This window comes from Sander lucioperca, chromosome 15 (assembly GCF_008315115.2).
Source record: "Sander lucioperca isolate FBNREF2018 chromosome 15, SLUC_FBN_1.2, whole genome shotgun sequence".
In the NCBI taxonomy this organism is placed as follows: domain Eukaryota; kingdom Metazoa; phylum Chordata; class Actinopteri; order Perciformes; family Percidae; genus Sander; species Sander lucioperca.
The window spans coordinates 1,856,422-1,878,015 of NC_050187.1; the positions used below are offsets into that span (position 1 = coordinate 1,856,422).

At 41.0% G+C, this 21,594-nt stretch overlaps 1 pseudogene; it reads right to left on the reverse strand.

Annotated features, from left to right (window-relative positions):
- Positions 1-1,978: 1,978 nt before the first annotated feature.
- On the reverse strand, positions 1,979-16,670 carry LOC118493236 (annotated as a pseudogene).
- Between the last annotated feature and the right edge of the window lie 4,924 nt (positions 16,671-21,594).

Sequence of the window (21,594 nt, forward strand, 5' to 3'; positions counted from 1 at the left end):
TTTTCCATGATAATTAGAGCGTCCGTTTCCACCTGCTCGAATGCGATGGTTGTCCCACATTGTCAAAACGGTGTCTAACTCGTTCCGCAACACAAAAACATGAGGATTTCAATACGTATAATGACTTATTTTGAAAATGAGTACATGGAAGAAGCCACCTTAGCCGCCTTACACTGTATATATTTATTATATATCATTATAGCACCATAATGGGGAAATGCAGTATTGTTTTATGCTATGGTGGAGTTATCAGCAGAATAATACTGTGCTCCAGCTTCCCGCACTCAGCCATAGTAGCCTTCATGATGATGACAAGAGTATTGACCCCAGAAAAAAAAGCCTACATATTGATGCCATATAGGCTTGGAGAAAAAGTTCAGAGAGCTCAGAAGTTTAGACACATGTTATGAGGGTGCTCTTTGGTGGAAGACACAAACATTCATAAAAGAAGAGGAAACCAAAACCTAGAAACAATCCAAAAGAATATTTGTGGTGATCAAATCAAATTATTATTGCAGAGAGAAACTTATTACATATACCAAATGCAAGCTACAGTATATCCAGGACTCAATGAGGAAACTGATTTCAGTCCTTTTTTGTGTTGCTCTAGAGATTTTGTTGCTTGTACATTGATTTATCATTATTGTTTTGTCTATCTCTTTATTTATTTTTTCCACATTTTTTCATCATATATCTTTTCTTACATTTTGAATAGCCATCTACTGGTGAGATCATGTACTTTTACCTGTGAGTTCATTGTCTACCTGCTCAGGTGTGTGTAATTAACCTGTCTACTTAAGGGGAATCTGTGTGCTGTGGGTTACACCCTGAAGAAGGCTGTTGTGCCACTACCATGAGATGTATCCCAGCTCTACTTTTATGTACCAGTATGCTTTTAACCATTGTATCTGTTTTGACTGTTCCTTCTTTCTTTTTTTCCTCCCTTCCTTCCTCTTTTTTCCTTCCTTCTTCCCCTCCTTCCCTCTTTCTTTCCTCCCTCCTCCCCTCCTTCCCTCTTTCTTTCCTCCCTTTCTCTTTCCTTTCTTCCTTCCTCCTTCCCTTCCTCTGTCCTTCCTTCCTTCCTTCCTTCCTTCCTCATGATATAGCCATCTTAACCCTTGTGTTGTCCTTTGTGTCACGGGGACTTGTTTAGTTTATGTACTGTCCTACTACCCTGGCATTGTGCTTCGGGTCCCCGGGACCCTTTCGTGTGTCATTTCGCGTCGACCGCCGTGGCCTCGGCCTTCGGGTCAACGTGACCCCGGCTTACCATTTGAATTCATTTCGCGTCTACTGCCGTGGCCTGGGCCCTTCGGGTCTCGGAGACCCTTGCTTACCATTTGATTTCATTTTCTCGCTCCTACCCTGGCGGCCTCGTCCTTTGGGTCCCGGAGACCCTCGTTTGTTTGAAGCTGTGTTCTATTGCCCTCGAGGCGTGGTCCTCACTCGGGTAAGTGTGTGTGTGTGTATGTGCGTGTGTGTGTGTGTGTGCGTGCGTAACATCATCTCACATCTCACACAGCAGACACATGCCAAAAGGTTTTTATTCAAAAGATTTTCAACAGTGTTGTTCATGTCAGCTTGTTGCACCTGTTCACATCTCAATAGCACACACTGTGTGTGCGTTCACGTCGCTCGTCTTTCGTGTTGTTCAGTGTCAGGCCGTAGGCGATTCCAGGTCGACAACAGGTGTGCACAACTCCCGGCGCACTTGTGTTTTGCTGTCGTCGTCGTTGTTGTGTTTGGCTGCTCGTTGTTGTGCAGAGCAAAGCCCAAGCCCAAACCGGTACCGTCCGAGCCAAGAGGCTACAGTCCGCGCACACATTCCGCGCAGTTGAGCCGCGTGCATCTCCCGCAGATGTATCTCTTGCAGGCCCCGCACGCGGTGTATGTCTTGCGGTCCTTTGTCTTTGGACAGAGCTGACACGTCTTCCTCCTGCTGGCCACTCTGGGCGCAGTCGGTTCCACATCGTCGTCGTCATCCTCTCCGTGCTCTCGAGCGCCCGCGGCCCTGCTCGTCAAGGCCGTGACGAGCACGGGACGCTTCCGTGCGAGGGAGACGCGAGCGTCTCTCGATGAGCGGAGTCACTAGCGCCCTGCCCAGTTGTAGAGCTTGCCGCGCATCCACTGGGGCTCTCGCCAGAGCACAAAGGCGTTGTAGGCGGACACGTCGAGGATGTTGTGGAACACGGCGAGGGGCCAGCGCGCCGTCTTCCTGCGGCAGCTGTACGTGCCGACGAGCTTGTCCAGGTTGTCCACGCCGCCCTTGGTGCTGTTGTAGTGCAGGATGATGTCGGGCTTGGCGTCCCTGGTGGTGCTGACGTGCGTCTTCTCCGTGTGCAGCGTGCTCAGCAGCAGCACGTTCTTGTTCCTCTTGGGCACGTAGGACACTAGAGTGACGGTGGGCGTGAAGGCGAACCTGGACGAGAAGAGCGCACGGCCCTTGGTGTTGAGCAAGGCGCGCGGCAGCTCGGGCTTGTTTTTGTGCATCGTGCCCACCACGGTGAGGCGCCTCTCGATGAGCAGCCGCCGGGCCAGCTCGTAGGAGGTGAAAAAGTTGTCGCACGTCACGTTGCGCGGACCCCGCAGGCCCTCGGTCACGTCCAGCACTACCCGCGCGCCCAGATTCCTCTCGGGCTCGCCACTCGCCCGTGTACATCTGCATGTTCCACGCGTAGCTGGACGCGGCGTCGCAGGCCACCCAGGACTTGAGTCCGTACCTGGCGGGCTTGCTGGGCATGTACTGGCGGAAGGAGCATGAACCTTGTTGTGGTCGTCGTCGTCGTTGTTGTCGTTGGAGGTGTTGGACGTGTCGTCAAAGAGTGAGAATGAGAAAGACACGGAAAAAGAACTCGGAGGAAGACAAAGAAGGGGGGAAGGAGGGAAGGTGAAGAAGAAGAATGAGATAGAAATTATAGATGCACTGGAAAAAAGGTCACTCCAAAAATAAGCAAAAAAAAAATTAATACAAGATATTTTTGCTTGTAATAAGCAAAAAAATCTGCCAATGGAACAAGTGAAAATTCTCTTGGTAAGATTTCTTGAAATAAGACATTATATGTAAGCCTTACAAGATAAGAGTGATCTTGAAATTAGCTGGGAAAACTCATTTTTAGCTTTATTTTACTAGTATTGTGATGTTTTGTGTCTCATAATAAGCTTGTGATGCTCAAAAATAGTATTTTCCCCTCAAAAGTAGCATCTTCTTTTTGTTTCATGTATTTAACTAAGTTTTAGTTCTATAATTGTTACACTGTTCTAGATTTAAGTCCACCACCTACTTGAAATAAGATTTGAAACTGGCATTTTGAGACAAAATGTCTTGAAGTTAGCATTCCTGACTTGTATTAGGCAGTGCTCTTTTGCCATAATAAGCCGTAATTTCCCATCTTGTCATCATCTCAAGTGTATTTACCTTATTGTAAGTTCTACAAAAGTAATACTGTTCTAGATTCAAGACATTCACCTACTAGATTCAAGACATTAGCTACTTCTTATAAGACAGAAAAAATTAAAACTAGTCTTGCATTTAACCAACTTTCTGTTTTATTTAAACAGCAAAAAGTCCCAGAGGACTGCGTAGAAGGGAAACAGCATAATTTTCCTCAACATTTTGGCTCACAGTATTTATGGAACTGCAATATGAAAACATAGCAGAACATGCCAAATATGTGAGTGAGTTAGGGCCAGATCCAAACATCTGACCAATGTACCCCTCAATACACATACCAAATCTGTGCTTTGCACAGGCACACTCAAGGCATATAGACAAACTAGGCACACTAAAACTGCTCCACCTGTGACATTCATTCTTAATACAAATGCTTAATATTGTAACATTCAAATTAAAGGTTCTGGGCTTACATGAACTAGTCCCTCAATACACCATTAACCATTGTTAACACCATCATTAAGGATGCACCATACTGGACTTTTTGCAGATATCCATTATGTTAATATTTTACAACTCAACTGGACAATAACCGATAGCGCTATGTTCACTTTTATCCCAATGCTTAGTCAATTTACTCATTCACAGTAGATGCGCCTAAATTAGTGACTATATCTGCTGGACAATTAGTTGTTTAAACTTAATATTAACTGAAAAGTTAAAATAAACTTAAACTAAGCAGAATCTGCACTGAATTGTGCAAACACACAAAAAATATAACATCACAGGATATTGGCATGTTGGCTAATATTGTCGTGCACCCCAAATTAACACTGGGCTAACTTAGCCAAATTCCGACCAAGAATCAAAAGCAGTGAACATGGACTGTAGTACCCTTGGAGGGAGAGAGGAAGTGCTATCCTACACCATGTCTGACCACTGGTTTTATTGGCCAATAAAAGCTTTCCACTCAGCCAGGCTCTTCTTGTAAGACGACATGAGATCTCTCTCATGGATTTTGTCTAAGAGGACCTCCGTCTGTATGACTGAAAGCAGAGTGGCTACACACTTTGGATAAGTCAGGTGTAGGGTATAATAGTAGGCCATAAGGTATAAAGCACTCTCAGTAAGCTTGTCTTTTGGAAAGGTGGTTATTGCCACATCTCCTACCACTAGGAGGCAGTTGGACGGACTGACTATCAGGACTGGGCAGGAGAGAGGGCGTTTCTTCAAGTAGAAATTGGGGTCTTCTGTTTCCTGTAACACATAACACAGACATCCTGTCAGGATCATGCATTTTAGTCATTTGGAACCTAGGGTAGAGGGTTGCTTACAAACACATAACTTTACAAAGCAAAATTCTGACAAAAGTTAACAGTACTGAGAAAGCTCCATCTGAAAGTGCTGTTTTTAACTATCCCTAATGCATTTACTGTTTACACACGTCTAGCCTTCCAAAAGAACTAAAAACCAAGGCTAGGCTAGTCTTGCTTGGTTATCATTAGGGTGATGAAACCTGCTACCATGTAATGCACCCATTTTTGTACATACTGTGACATAGCAAAGACATCTACCCAGTGAAAATCCTCTTTCTAAAAACAAATGTTTTAGGTGTCTTTGAAGGCTTAGAACATAGAGTATGTGAATAGGAAATACATTGGGGAGTCGTCAGGGGCAGCACCTTCAGTTATAATTTTTTCCGATACTGCAGTCAAAATGATCCTGCAACATTTTACACAGCTCACCTTGAGGACATGCACCAGAGCCTCACTCGCATCTCGTACCCTCTTTGGAGGAGCAGACGTGGAGGGGAACAGTGATGGCAGCACACGTAGGATCTCAAGAGCCTGTTCAGCTGTACAGGAAAAGATTTATTACTTAAACACTTAAGCACAAAGTGCACAAGGTCAACTCTGATCAAAAAGGATACAACAGATACGATGCTTAAAAAATAATAAAAAAAAACATTCAGCAAATTAACATGCCTGAAGGTCCACCCTAAACCCTATTCACTAATAACACCTTACTTATCACCTTCCTTACCTTTGTCCATTCCCATTGGGGGTTGCAGCGGTTTTTTCCATACACCAAAAAACTGCACCTTCTGGCAGAAGTCATGCCATCTTCCCTTCAGTTCATCGATGAAGTTGGTATTATCCTTATCCAAAATGCGTTGAAGCTCCTCCATCACCTATGAAATATCAAATATACCAATACAGACATTTGAATATATCATTTAAGAGAAACTTGGTATTTTAAACATTGTGTGTGATACCATGGTTTTAATCAGTCAATGACTTACATGTCCAATGTCCTTGAAACAAGGATATGCTTCTAGAACCTTCTTGTGTTTGTCCTCCTCGCGAATGGTATTTGAATCAATGAATGCTCTTCTGGCTACAAATTCCAAATCCAAGAGATGAGAGACATCCTGGTGGTTTGGATTTTTTCTTTTATACAAAGTTTGTAGGGTGTTGTAGTGCTTGGCCAAGGTTGCTGGACTGTAGGTGTCTGGACTGTCAACATCTGCAGACTTGTTAGCTGTAAGACACAAAAATACATAATTAATATGCCTCAGTTTAAAAAAAGTTAATCTCATGTTGTTGCATGACAAAAAAAAATGTCAAAAAACTATTATGAAAGTCATACATTATTAGATTAAACTTTCATGGAATTAAATCTTTTAACAAATATAAGCCGTGATCCTAACTACCAAATACCTATTCATTTTTGGAAAACAAAAATCAAATCATTTTTTGTATAATAAATGCATGAGAACTATTTGCTCAAAATTCATATGGTCATGCAATCACATACAATTGCATGTAGGCACACAAGTACACCACTACAAAGATGCACACACCTCCCTACACACAGTCATGAGGCAGTTGAACAAACTCACCATCAGGACTGGAGAGGGCAGATGGTGCTTCTTCAGGTACGCTTTGGGATCTTCTTTTTCCTTTAACACATAACAGACATATTTCTGATAGGATCATGTACTTTAAGGATCATTCCGGTATTTTGGAAGCAAAAATTACATTGAACTAAAAAGATCAAAAATGCCACTAATGAGACACATGGGTTTTAAATACATAACATTATTTGATATACTGGAAAGGTTATAGGAAGTATTGTTGCACAGTAGACTGATACTAAAAAGGTACTGCTGTACCCAGCTGTTCAAAATGATACAATACCAGATTTCTGTTAAAACTTAATTTCTACAATAATGTTAATACATTGATAATAAAACAGTACAAATGTAGTGTAAATACCTATCCCCTGATGTCCATTTTAAGACTTTTACTTCTGTCATGTCAGGACTGCCATCTTGACCAATAAAATGGGTTTATTAGTTTATCTAAAATATAAATACCTCACAAGGGCAAATATGTAAATGCAAAGTTGAAACTCACCTTCTAACTCACTTTCTTTACTGTCTGAGCCTGGGCTGCCACTTCCTTCTGTGGACCGATCTAGAATGATTGTTGAGTCACTTGAATACATTTCATCTGTGTCTGTTGGCTGCTCAAGACAGCGCCTCTTTGAAGAGCTGCAAATATTAGTCAGTTAATCAATTAGTTGTCAACTACTAAATCAATCCATCTGACTTTATTTGTATAGCACTTTTCATACAAACAAAACGTAACACAAAGGGCTTCGTAATAAAAAGCAACATCCCCCACACACATCCAAAGCAATTACTTAGTTGTAGTCAAACACTAAAATAAGAGCACTCATTAAAAACGGGAAGTGAGGAAACACTAGAGACAGCTCACCCAGGACAATGACACGATTGATCATTGTGAGTCATTTTTCTTCTTTTTTTCCCTTGTTTTTTTATGTCCAAATATGATTTAAGCTTCTCAAATGTGAATATTTTCTAGCTTCTTTAGTCGTCTATGACAGTGAAATTAATATCTTAAGGTTGTGGACCAAACAAGACTTTTGAGGACATCACCTTGGACTTCATATTGACCAGACAACTGATCAATTAAATTAATCTTGAAAATGATTAACAGAGGAATCTTTGATGAAAATAGTCATTAGTTACAGCTCACCTCTTTGAATGTCTCCCATCTGGAGTTCTTTTTTGGGGGGATCTCACATTTTGCAATCTTTTGTATAGCTGTGTGTACACAGTGACCTGCACAAGACATTTAATCAATTTTTCAAATCGCTACTAAAAATGTCCAACATGAAACAGTCATCAACTGGATGCATTTCACTTACCCATGTATGAAGGCCTTGGTCCTGCAGCATGGGGTAGTACAGTACTATTCTCTTTGCCATTGCTGTAATTTCTGGCTTTGATGGGTATCTGTGTGATTCTCCATCCCCCTTTGCCCTCAGGATTGCAATCATACTGGTCATGGTGTTTCGAATGAGCCGGCATCTGAGCTCCTTTGACATCTGGCAGTTATGCTGTTCGCCTCTCTTTGACAACTCAAAGTAGTGTTGTCGGACTTGCTCAAGTTCTGTGTCGGTGTGCAATACATATTCTGGAAAGGATAACTTCACAACCTTTTCAGGGGTTTTGTACTTTGCAGGACTTGCGTTCACAGGAGTGGATGTCTGTTGCATGGGTGATGCATTAAAGGAGGAACTGCCCAATAATTTTGAGTGTTCTTGGCCAGACTCCTGTAAAATAAAAGATAATGAACTACTGCAAAAAGCAACATTTTTGTTTTTTGTGACAACACAAAATGCAATGTAGCATTGACAGCTCTGCACACGTATAAATAAGCAATATTCCATTTTAGGGGTGAAATCGCTTACATCAACTAACTGAACACCTAACAATTAATCTAAACTGAATTTAACACACATGTAGACCACCATGCCTGTTCCAAAAACACTGTGTTGTTATTGTAGCTCAATGTGCTGTCAATTAGTTTAGGCCACTTTACTGAGAAACTGACCTCCTCCGATGCACCATGACAGGCACGCCAGACCGCTTTTCTCCGTAAAAAGTTCTCTGGGCCTGGGAAAAGATCCCGCAAGTCTTCACGAGACAGGGTGCCCATCATTGTCTCTGTGATGTTTGCAGCTATGAAAACATTAGAAGACAAACATAGCAAGATGAAACAGTGCCCTAGAAATGAAACTTCATGAGACTATTAGGCCGGCTACACACTGCCTGCGTCGCGTGAGCGTGGCGTTTCTGTTGTGTGGCGGCTGCGTGGATTTTTCTGTCTTTACACACCAGAAAGGTGTCTGACGCGGCGCTGGAGCTGCTAGCCTTGTCTGTACACATGTATGTTTCCCATTAATTTACTGCACTCAAGCAGTAGTGTACTTCATGTTAAACATAAATATATACTGATTTGATTACAGCAAAGACAACGTCTGCAGTATTGACGGCAAAGTAGGCGCAATAGGTGCAATATTTGAAAAACTTTTTTTTTTTGTTTAATTACATTTATATCTGCATTTATGTCAAAACCTAGAGTTGATGTTTGAGAGTCTCTAGGTTTTGGTATAAATGCAGATATAAAAAATGATTTTCAAATATTGCACCTGTCAATACAAAACGAAATATTCTGTAGCCTATTTTTCCGTCAATACTGCTGATGTTGTCTTTGCTGTAATCAAATCAGTATACATTTATGTTTAACATGGTATTTCATTTTATCAATGGGAAACATACATGTGTCCAGACAAAGCTAGCAGCAGTGCATCAGACAGGTTTCTGATTTGTAAAGACATCGAAAAATCCAGCCGCCACGCAACAGAAACGCCACGGTCACGCCACGCCGTCAGTGTGTAGCCGGCCTTAGAAGTTGACACTTCAAATTAAATTTAAATTAAATTAAAAACCAGCTTAGTTAGAAATGTAGATACCTCATTGGCTGCTGTTGTATGTCATATAGACGTTACTAGTATAACTAGAGCTGCCACACACTAAGAATTTTCCTAGTGACCAACAAGCTAGTCTTCACAGTTTATGAATTTAGCCGGAACAAAATGGCGCGAGTAACGGGAGGCGAAAATTCACTTTGCTTTTGGTCTGAACACAACATAATATACATTATCCTCAAAGTGCAATTCAGCTCCTACAGTTCACCGACCACACATAACACTTCACTCAACAGGTAACAAAAGGAGCGTGATGTGACAAATGGGAGAAAGAGTTTGAGGCCCACAGTGCTGCTGTAGGATCACATGTGGAGCAGCACCAGGAAGCAATTAGCTTCTTTTTTTCAGCTTCAATTAGGCCTCTGCATTCGTACGTTCATATATGATAAAACATAATATTTGCATACATTACCCATTAAAATCGACACTGCGACATCATCCAATTCTTCCATGCTGTTAGCTAGCTAGCTGACTTAGCTAAGCTAGCTAGCTCCGCTAACGTTAGCTCACTGTCTCTGTTCGGCTGCAACGATACACATTAAACACTGAAAACACATTGAATGGTCGATAACATTCAAAAGGCGTGCGATGTGAACTTCAAAGAATGAGCACTGGATACAGCGCTTTAATTTACTTGCATTGAAACACGTCAATCCTAGTTCAAATCCAAGTCGGTCCCATATAACGTTAGTTTACGCCCACATTCTCATTTGCAGCACCTAGCTGGCGGGTGTAACCATAGTAACGAGTTTGGACGGCAGTCTTGCTCTACCTACCTGTGCCTGTGACCGGTTTACCGTCCTCTTGCCTGTGACATCTTCCAACATGATTTGGCGTTGCTTCATATGCTACATATTTGTGGCATTGACTCTGAAACAACTTTTGAGTCACATTAACACCATGCATAGTCGCAGCACTGACTTTCGCGTCGTGTGCGGGATTGATGGCTGTCCAAGTGAGTACAGGGTGTATAACTCCTTCTACTATCACGTGAAGCGGACACACGCACATCATCTTCTCCAAGTTGAAGCAGCGGAGGACGAAGGACCGACTCGCCACGGTTTACCTGGAGCAGGTGTAAGGACAGCCGCAAACGACCACCAAACTAATGCAAGCCCTGTGGCTGAAGCGGAGGGCTCAAGCATCGTCATTCCAGCGGTAAGTCCTTACACAAGCTAAAATTTAACGTAATATTTATTTCAGGCTCTTTATTTAGGTCAACTGTGCTTGATCCAAGCACGTGTTTGTTTTTGTCAATGACAGGCTCAGGTTGTAATTTTAAGATAAAGTAATAGCAGTGTTGAAAGTAATGCGTTACTGTAATTCCACTACTTTTGTCAGTAACGAGTAATCGAACCAGTAACTCAAATACAACTAGCCTACTGAGATTTGAATCGACTAGTTAATGGTTACATTTATGTTGACAAACGCAGCCTACCGGCCCACAGATTGTCCACTTATGATCTAATGTCTAATGTTTAATTTTATATGCAGTAATTGGTAAATTAATTCACTTATTTGATTATTAGTTTAATTTGTTTAGTTTAATTATCAGTTATGTAATTCAGTTACCAGACTTCATTGAAAAAAAATCAGTAACGTTAATGTTAGTCATTTAAACAACAAATTAAAAATTACAGGTTATCCTTCAACAGTTTGAATCAAGCATAGAGGCTGCAATATGTGTATTATTAGCTTATCATTCACAGTTATAACTGGCAGGTGTGACAGGAAGTTGTCTCCTTATAGCTTATTGGAATACAAGTTCAGTTCAAAGTCCTTTAGTAATGTTAATTTATTGGCAAGAGAGCAAGTGAAGGGATACAATTTAGTATGTGTGTCAATCTTAACACTCATGAAGTACAGATTTTTTCTGATGCTGTCAAAGTTATTGTTTTTTTGTAGTACTGTTTTGTTTTGTTTTTATTAGTTGTTTTTGTTGTTATTTTACATACTCAAAATAAAGACACCAATCAGTAAAAATACACCCATCTTGTACCTTTTTATAGGAAGAAATCTAGTTAGCTAGCTTACCCAGGTAGTTGTCAGATTGTCTGGTGGTGCTACTTACAATGCCAGTATTTTCCCTGTTTTAATAGATAGGTTTGTTGTTAATCTCTTTCAGAGTGGATTTCAAGAAGATGGAGAGGGTCGCATGAATGTTGACCTTTCTAAACATGCAACTGCATTTCTTCTTCAAGCCAGAGAAACCCATCGACTGACACAGGTAATTTATGCCATTGATTTTCCAATTAATATATTTCATTTTTAGTAGTTAAAAGCAATAAGCTTAAACTGTAGAATGACTTAGCCACTGTTCAGACCTGGTATCTTGGCTGATCCGATCACAGGTGGACAGCTAAAGGTATGTCAGAGAAACACCTGACATTAGAATGTGTCTCCACATGCTTGTTCAGTGATCTCACTTCCCTGCCATATATGCAAATGTACACATACTTTGCTTACAAAGCTGAGCTAAGAATAGAGACAACATAATACAACCAACACTTACACTTTAATTCAGCACTCTCCACTTGTGATCCTATTGCTCAAAACGCATTTTAAGTGTAAACAAGGTCTTAAAGCTGCAGAAGGCAATATCATTTCATGATAGTTTAGTTTTTGATCATTGCATGTCACTAACAATATGTAATTGAAGGGTTACTTTAAGAAAAAAAGTGTCTGTGAAATTGCATGTATATGAATTTTATAATGTAGTATTTTTTGTTTTTGTTTTCTACTCCCCAGAGAGCTGTTAACCAAATGGTGAGTGGAGTCCAGCAATATCATTATTGGAGCACCTAAAACAGCAAATGAGAGACATTCTGGGGACCTGGATCAACTAAAGAGTGATGCAATGGGGATATTTGACCAGTTTGTTGACCCTTTCTGTCAAATTGCTTCCACCCATTTGCAGGATAAGACAATCAAAGAACTGTTAGAACCAGTTGAACCAGAGATTGTTGTTGCAAAACAAACAGTATGTTATGTGAAACATGGAGACTCCAGAGTTCTTACCATTAAGGACCATTGTTTTCATTATATACCGTTGAAAAGTTTAGAGCAGCTGCTATCATATCCAAGAACAATTGCAATGATTAATGAGAGGCCACAGACATGCAAGGATGGATTTGTCCATGATTTTATTGATGGAGACATTTTTAAGTCGCACCCACTGTTTTTGAAATTTCCCACAGCATTGCAGTTGGTTTTATATACAGATGAAATTGAGCTATGCAATCCTCTTGGATCTCGGGCAAACAAAAACAAATTGTTATTGATTTATTACACCTTAGGTAACATCAACCCAAAATACAGATCAAGACTTGCTGCCATTCGTCTGCTTGCCATGGTAAAATCAAAAGATCTTTCCCATTGTGGTATTGATGAGATATTTGAGAGGATTAACCGTGACTTAACTGAGCTGTGTGATGGTGTCCAGGTTGTCACTGCAAATGGTGAGAGGACAGTTTATGGAGCACTTATGTCTGTGTGCGGAGACACTCTAGCTCAGCATGAAGTGGCTGGATTTAAGATAGGAGTGGGATTTGCCTACAGTAAATGCAGGCACTGCGAATGCAACTTTGAAGACATGCAGGAGCAATTTAATGAAGATTTGTTTGTTAAAAGGACAATGGCAAGTCATAACAGGCAATGTAATGACATTGAAAAGGCAAATACTGACTTTCTGAAAGACAACCTAAAAATGACATATGGCATAAATAGGAGAAGCAAATTAACAGAATTTCCTCACTTTGATATAATCAATCAAACCCCACAGGACATCATGCATGTTATTCTTGAAGGTGTTGCCCCATATGAAATCAAATGTGTTTTAAAGCATCTTGTGCTTTCAGGGCATATGGACTTAGACGCATTCAACAGTGCAATTATTTGTTTCCCTTATTCTCCTGTAGATGCAAGGGATAAGCCTTGCCCCATATCTGTCAATACACTGTCAGCAAATGACAATAAATTGAAGCAGTCAGCTGGGCAGATGCTGGTTTTGTTAAAGATCCTGCCATTTCTCATTGACAAAATTGGAGAAAATGATTACACACAAATGCTACTTAAGTTGTTAGAGATAGTAAAAATTCTGTTTTCACCTATTATTGCTCTGTCAACCCTTTCAAGGCTGAAGCTTTTAATAGAGCAACATTTAAAACATTTCAAACAACTGTTTCCAGATGCAAATATTATACCTAAACTTGCTGCATCTTCCTTCTCAGATTAAGGCACTTGGTCCTACAGTGAGGCATATGTGTATACGCTTTAAGTCAAAGCATTGCTTTTTTAAGCAGTGGGCTTTGAAAAGTAGTTTTAAAAATATCTGTAAGTCTCTTGTGAAGCACAACCAACTTTATGAATGTAGTCAGAATGTGCATGAGAAACATCCAATTTTTTCAAGTGAAGTTGACATGGGGCCAGCCTCTGAGGTGAAAAATGTTCACTATGTAGAAGGGAAAATTAAAGACTTCTTAGGAATAGAGCACGTTGAACATATAGTTTCAGTACAGTGGATTATGCAACATGGAAATAAGTATACATGTGGAAAATCTTTGGTTATTTCTAATGTCATCAATGATAATCCAGAGTTTGCACTTGTAAAAAACATTTATATTTTAAATGCGTCAATGTATTGTTTTGAATGCCAACCTCTCTCTCTACAGTTGGGTGGAATGATCATTATTTAGCTTACGAGGTAGAAGTTCCCAACCTAGCTCAAGCCAATATTTTCATGGATGCTGAAAAGCTTGTTGATTATACACCATACTACTATGTAAACTTCAATAATAGCAAGTACATTCCACTGAAGTATGATCTCACAGACATCATCAAACATAATTCTTGAGTCTGTATTGAGTGTGGGTATTTGGGCTGAATTTCGTCATTCCGGGTCAAAATTGAACAATGCGTTTTTGTTTTAACTTTTTTGACACTTTTTCATGCTTTTGGCGCTTTTTAAAACATTTTTGTCCCTATTTTCAACACTTTCTTTTTTAATTAATGGTCAATAAACCTAATACAATGACATTATACCTATTTTTTGAGTTTGAAAAAAAGCAGATATGATTTAATTTTGACTAATAGAATAGTTAAAATCAGATTATGTTGAGTGAATCATAGACTGGTTTATGTTAAAGTTTGGTCAGGATGCTGTTTTGAAACCATTTAAAAAAATTTTTTTCAAATTCCATTGAACGTATATAAAACAACCAAAATTCAATAGAAGTCTTAATCTTAATCTTACCTGCGAAGAACATGGATGCATGAATGTTTATGTTGTATGTGTTCCATACAACGTACATGCATCCAAGTTATTTTGAGGCAATTTGGTTGTTAAGAAACCCATATTTCTGATGTAAAAACTTTGAAAACAGGTCAAATTTGACCCGAGGACAACAGGAGGGTTAAGCACTTAAAAACACTGTAATAGATGACCGCATTTATTTTTACTTTACTTTACTACTATTACTTTTGGAATAATGTGGTGCAGTATGTGCAGAGTGCAACAGAACAGAGAAGGAAACATAATTCCAGCTTTTGCCTCCGTCTTTTTTACATATCACATGGACATGGTTTGATGGAAATGTAAGACAAATAGCCACACTGTACTGTGCATTGTGAGTTGGGCACGTTAACCTGCAGTTTTCAATAAAGCAGATTTGTTGTCTCAATTCAAGTTAAGTCTATTTCTTGAAACAAGACAATTAATCTTTTACAAATAACACAGCAGCTTAAAAACCTTATGACATGTCAAAAAAGCTTGTTTCATCTGAGATATGTCTCAAAACAAGATGTTTTCAAGACAGTTTCACTTAACAAGATATTCAAGATGCACTGTCTAACAACAAGCTCCTTTGTCTCACTTAAATCTTGCTCTTTAGGTGATTTTGTCTTATATTAAGTGTGATGAGATATTTTGACTAGAAATTAGAAAAATATACTTGGCAAGATTTTGAGTTTTTGCAGTGTGAGAATACAAGCACAAGAGAAAAGAACAAAATGTTTAGAAACATCCGCATGCGCACACACACACAAAAGCATTGTAAACACGAGCTGGAAAAAGACCAAGAAAAAGACGAGACAATTGTGCCACGGCGGCGAGAACAACAAACTGGAAACAAAGTAGTCTAGACGCGATGTACACGCGCTCCAGAGGCAGCCAAGGTAACATGCAGTGGCTAGGCCAGGCTCGCTCGCTCGGTCTGTCTGGCTGTCTGGCTGGCTGGCAACTCTTCTCCGGTTGGAGGGCTTGCAAGCAGCCGCCGGAGAAACCAGCGTCTGTGGGCGAGCGCCGGTTCCGTGCGAATGCACCACTCGAAACCACAGAAGCGTTGCTCTGGCTGCTTGCAGCGCTGCTATCCTATCGATCTGTTGCGTGCACAGGGAAGACTGTGAAAGACAACCGCTGCTCTTTATCCAGCCACCCCTCGGATTGAGCCCTGCCAATGGCCAGTGAGTTCCCAGACCCGAGCTTGAACACGACGACGACGACGACCACGACCACGACCACGATGACGACGACGACGACCACGATGACGACGACGACGACATCGACGACGCGGGGTCTGGCGGCTTGACGCGCTACAGCCACATGGCGCGATAGTAATGATAACGCGTCGCCGTCGTCGCGATACGACGATAATGAAAATAGCTGCGGCGACAAATACCCACCTCGAAAGGGAACCAGCTGCTCGTCCACTTTCACGTCGAGGCACGGGTTGTAGAGGCGAGGAAGCCGCCGCGCCCAGGCGTCCCACACGTCTCGTATGGCCGCAGCAGTCGCGAGAACGCGTGGAACCACATGAGCAGCATCGTGGCGCGGAAAATGGCCCTGCCCTGCCGCTCTTCTCGTGCCACAGGCTCTCCAGGGCCTCGTTTCGGGACCTGTACATGCCGGCAAGGAGCAGCAGCCCAAGGTAGCTGCGCAGGTCCGTGGCGTCCATCAGTTTCCAGTTGTTGCCGCACCTTAGGCCCTCGATGTTCGTGGCGGTCACCACGATCTCTTCTATGTGCCGCATGACAAACAGCTCGAACGCGGAGAGTATATCGCGGATGTGTGTGGCCGCGTACTCTGTGGGTCCTGGGCTCTGCGGAGCGGTGGCGCGTCTGGCCGGGTCTTGTTGTTGCTGTTCGTCTTGGTCGTGTCGTTCGTCTTAGTCTCGGTCACGTTGGTCTCGTTAGTCGTCGTCGCCATCGCCATCGCCATCGTCCAGTTGTTGTTCCTCGTCCTCTTCGTATTCGGCACGACGGTGGCGAGGTCCAGGGCGACGGGGATGATAAGTCGTGGAGGACCATTCGATGTCGCCGTTTCTCGACGCGAATCTTTCGCTCTCCTCCTCCTCCTCCTCCTCCTCCTCCTCGTCTTGCTCCGCATCCTGCTCCTCGTCGTCTTGGCCCTCGTTGTCTTCATCTCCCCTTTACCGTCCACCCTCCTGTGCTGCGTTTGCCCCTCGTTCTTCTCCTTGTTCTTCTGCTCGTCGTCGTCGTCTTCGCCTTGGTCTTCGCCCTCTCTGTCTTCTTCTCCCCTTTGCCGTCCACCAACCTGTGCCGCGTTTGCACCTCGTTCTTCTCCTCGTTCTTCTCCTTGTTCCTCTCCTCGTTCTTCTCCTCGTTCTTCTCTTCGTTCGTCTCGGTCGTCGGCGTCGTCGTACTAGTCTTCTCCTGCGTTGTGGTCGTGGTCGTCGTCTCCATTTGAGGTTATCTGAATGTGATTGCAGAGACAATCTATTTCACCAATCTTCCCAACACTAGCAAAATGCATTCATTTGGCATCAAAACTACCCAAACACAAGCACTGACTTGAGTTGTGTATACAGTAAGTGCTACTTTTTGGGGCAGTTTTGCTGACCTCTGAAGTCCAGGATTTCCTCCATAAAGAAATGTTTAAAAAAGCTATTTTCCCTGGTTATGGGTTAAACAATGCTGAAATGTTTTATAGTCAGCAAAACTGCCCCAAAAAGTAGCACTTACTGTATACACAACTCAAGTCAGTGCTTGTGTTTGGGTAGATTTGTTGCCAATTGCATTTTGCTAGTGTCAGGAAGATTGGTGAAATAGACTGTCTCTGCATTTCTTCAAAGATATGTCTGATGATAAACTCATAACCAAGACAACCCCAAAGAGAAGCACTTATGAACACAATAATCATCAGTGTCTCCATTTGAGGTGATCTGAATGTGATTCCAATGTCATCTATCTTCAGTTACAGTCTGTAGCATTGTCATGTTCAACTGCCCCAACAAGTAGCACTTACTGAATTCAACAGTCAAGTCAATGCTAAAGTTAGGGTAATAAGAATGACTTATAAAACATGTCAGCATTGTTTAACCACTAAACAGGGAAAATAGCTTTTTTAAACATTTCTTTAGGGAGGAATCCTGGACTTCAGAGATCAGCAAAACTACCCCAACAAGTAGCACTTACTGCATACACAACTCAAGTCAGTGCTTGTGTTTGGGTAGTTTTGGTGCCAAATGAATGCATTTTGCTAGTGTTGGGAAGATTGGTGAAATAGATTGTCTCTGCATTTGTTCAGAGATATGCCTGATGATAAACTCACAACCAAGACAACCCCAATGAGAAGCACTTATGAGCACAATAATCATCAGTGTCTCCATTTGAGGTTATCTGAATGTGATTCCAATGTCATCTATCTTCAGTTACTGTCTGTAGCATTGTCATGTTCAACTGCCCCAACAAGTAGCACTTACTGAATTCAACAGTCAAGTCAATGCTAAAGTTAGGGTAATAATAATGACTTATAAAACATTTCAGCATTGTTTAACCCTTAACCAGGGAAAATAGCTTTTTTAAACATTTCTTTAGGGAGGAAATCCTGGACTTCAGAGGTCAGCAAAACTACCCCAACAAGTAGCACTTACTGCATACACAACTCAAGTCAGTGCTTGTGTTTGGGTAGTTTTGATGCCAATTGAATGCATTTTGCTAGTGTCAGGAAGATTGGTGAAATAGACTGTCTCTGCATTTCTTCAAAGATATGTCTGATGATAAACTCACAACCAAGACAACCCCAATGAGAAGCACTTATGAGCACAATAATCATCAGTGTCTCCATTTGAGGTTATCTGAATGTGATTCCAATGTCATCTATCTTCAGTTACAGTCTGTAGCATTGTCATGTTCAACTGCCCCAACAAGTAGCACTTACTGAATTCAACAGTCAAGTCAATGCTAAAGTTAGGGTAATAAGAATGACTTATAAAACATTTCAGCATTGTTTAACCACTAAACAGGGAAAATAGCTTTTTTAAACATTTCTTTAGGGAGGAATCCTGGACTTCAGAGATCGGCAAAACTACCCCAACAAGTAGCACTTACTGCATACACAACTCAAGTCAGTGCTTGTGTTTGGGTAGTTTTGGTGCCAAATGAATGCATTTTGCTAGTGTTGGGAAGATTGGTGAAATAGATTGTCTCTGCATTTGTTCAGAGATATGCCTGATGATAAACTCACAACCAAGACAACCCCAATGAGAAGCACTTATGAGCACAATAATCATCAGTGTCTCCATTTGAGGTGATCTGAATATGAATCCGATGAGATCTATCTTCAGTTACTGTCTGTAGCATTGTCATGTTCAACTGCCCCAACAAGTAGCACTTACTGAATTCAACAGTCAAGTCAATGCTAAAGTTAGGGTAATAAGAATGACTTATAAAACATGTCAGCATTGTTTAACCACTAAACAGGGAAAATAGCTTTTTTAAACATTTCTGTAGGGAGGAATCCTGGACTTCAGAGATCAGCAAAACTACCCCAACAAGTAGCACTTACTGCATACACAACTCAAGTCAGTGCTTGTGTTTGGGTAGTTTTGGTGCCAAATGAATGCATTTTGCTAGTGTTGGGAAGATTGGTGAAATAGATTGTCTCTGCATTTGTTCAGAGATATGCCTGATGATAAACTCACAACCAAGACAACCCCAATGAGAAGCACTTATGAGCACAATAATCATCAGTGTCTCCATTTGAGGTTATCTGAATGTGATTCCAATGTCATCTATCTTCAGTTACTGTCTGTAGCATTGTCATGTTCAACTGCCCCAACAAGTAGCACTTACTGAATTCAACAGTCAAGTCAATGCTAAAGTTAGGGTAATAAGAATGACTTATAAAACATGTCAGCATTGTTTAACCACTAACCAGGGAAAATAGCTTTTTTAAACATTTCTTTAGGGAGGAATCCTGGACTTCAGAGGTCAGCAAAACTACCCCAACAAGTAGCACTTACTGCATACACAACTCAAGTCAGTGCTTGTGTTTGGGTAGTTTTGGTGCCAAATGAATGCATTTTGCTAGTGTTGGGAAGATTGGTGAAATAGATTGTCTCTGCATTTGTTCAGAGATATGCCTGATGATAAACTCACAACCAAGACAACCCCAATGAGAAGCACTTATGAGCACAATAATCATCAGTGTCTCCATTTGAGGTTATCTGAATGTGATTCCAATGTCATCTATCTTCAGTTACTGTCTGTAGCATTGTCATGTTCAACTGCCCCAACAAGTAGCACTTACTGAATTCAACAGTCAAGTCAATGCTAAAGTTAGGGTAATAATAATGACTTATAAAACATTTCAGCATTGTTTAACCCTAAACAGGGAAAATAGCTTTTTTAAACATTTCTTTAGGGAGGAATACTGGACTTCAGAGATCAGCAAAACTACCCCAACAAGTAGCACTTACTGCATACACAACTCAAGTCAGTGCTTGTGTTTGGGTAGTTTTGATGCCAATTGAATGCATTTTGCTAGTGTCAGGAAGATTGGTGAAATAGACTGTCTCTGCATTTCTTCAAAGATATGTCTGATGATAAACTCACAACCAAGACAACCCCAAAGAGAAGCACTTATGAACACAATAATCATCAGTGTCTCCATTTGAGGTGATCTGAATGTGATTCCAATGACGTCTATCTTCAGTTACAGTCTGTAGCATTGTCATTTTCAACTGCCCCAACAAGTAGCACTTAATGAATGCAACAGTCAAGTCAATGCTCAAGTAAGGGTAATAAGAATGACTTACCAAAAATTCCATTTATCCAATGACACAACGTAGAATGACTTATAACACATTTTAGCATTCTTCAACTAGTAACACGATGCAGAATAGCTGTTATTGTTAATTATTTAGATAATATCCTGGGATTCAGATGTCTGCAAAACTACCCCATAGAGTAGCACTAACTAAAATCAACTCAAGCCAATGCTTGAGTTGGGCCAATGTCAAAGTCTTACAGTGAGCAACCTTCTTTGCTCATGAGGTTCTCCATAGTACAGATGTTTCTTCTGGCATCTTCTGTGTTGTGATTTAGTAGCAGTGGAAGTGGTTCCTTACACAGATTTGCCCATCTTAAATACTGAATGCAGCCATTTCCACTCAACTCCACCTTCTTTTTGATCAAGTTTCAGTGGTCTAGACTATTGTAAGTAATGAATGGCTTCATAAATAGACAACCATCATCCCAATGTATGCATGCCATTAACAGTCTATGAGTGGTCAATTAGAGTCCAATGACTTGTGTTGGTGCTTCTCCTTTTGCCTCCAGATAGAGCTCATTCAGCAATAGAAAGCACCAGTTAGCACTGAATATCTATTCCAAAATTCACATTCTTTTATTTATTTAGCTAGTGGTGGGAAAACTGGTGAAATGGACTCTCTCTGCATTTGTGTCTGATGATGAATTCACTACCAAGACAACCCCAATGAGAAGCACTTATGAACACAATAATCATCAGTGTCTCCATTTGAGGTGATCTGAATATGAATCCAATGAGATCTATCTTCAGTTACTGTCTGTAGCATTGTCATGTTCAACTGCCCCAACAAGTAGCACTTACTGAATTCAACAGTCAAGTCAATGCTAAAGTTAGGGTAATAAGAATGACTTATAAAACATGTCAGCATTGTTTAACCACTAAACAGGGAAAATAGCTTTTTTAAACATTTCTGTAGGGAGGAATCCTGGACTTTCAGAGATCAGCAAAACTACCCCAACAAGTAGCACTTACTGTATACACAACTCAAGTCAGTGCTTGTGTTTGGGTAGTTTTGGTGCCAAATGAATGCATTTTGCTAGTGTTGGGAAGATTGGTGAAATAGATTGTCTCTGCATTTGTTCAGAGATATGCCTGATGATAAACTCACAACCAAGACAACCCCAATGAGAAGCACTTATGAGCACAATAATCATCAGTGTCTCCATTTGAGGTTATCTGAATGTGATTCCAATGTCATCTATCTTCAGTTACAGTCTGTAGCATTGTCATGTTCAACTGCCCCAACAAGTAGCACTTACTGAATTCAACAGTC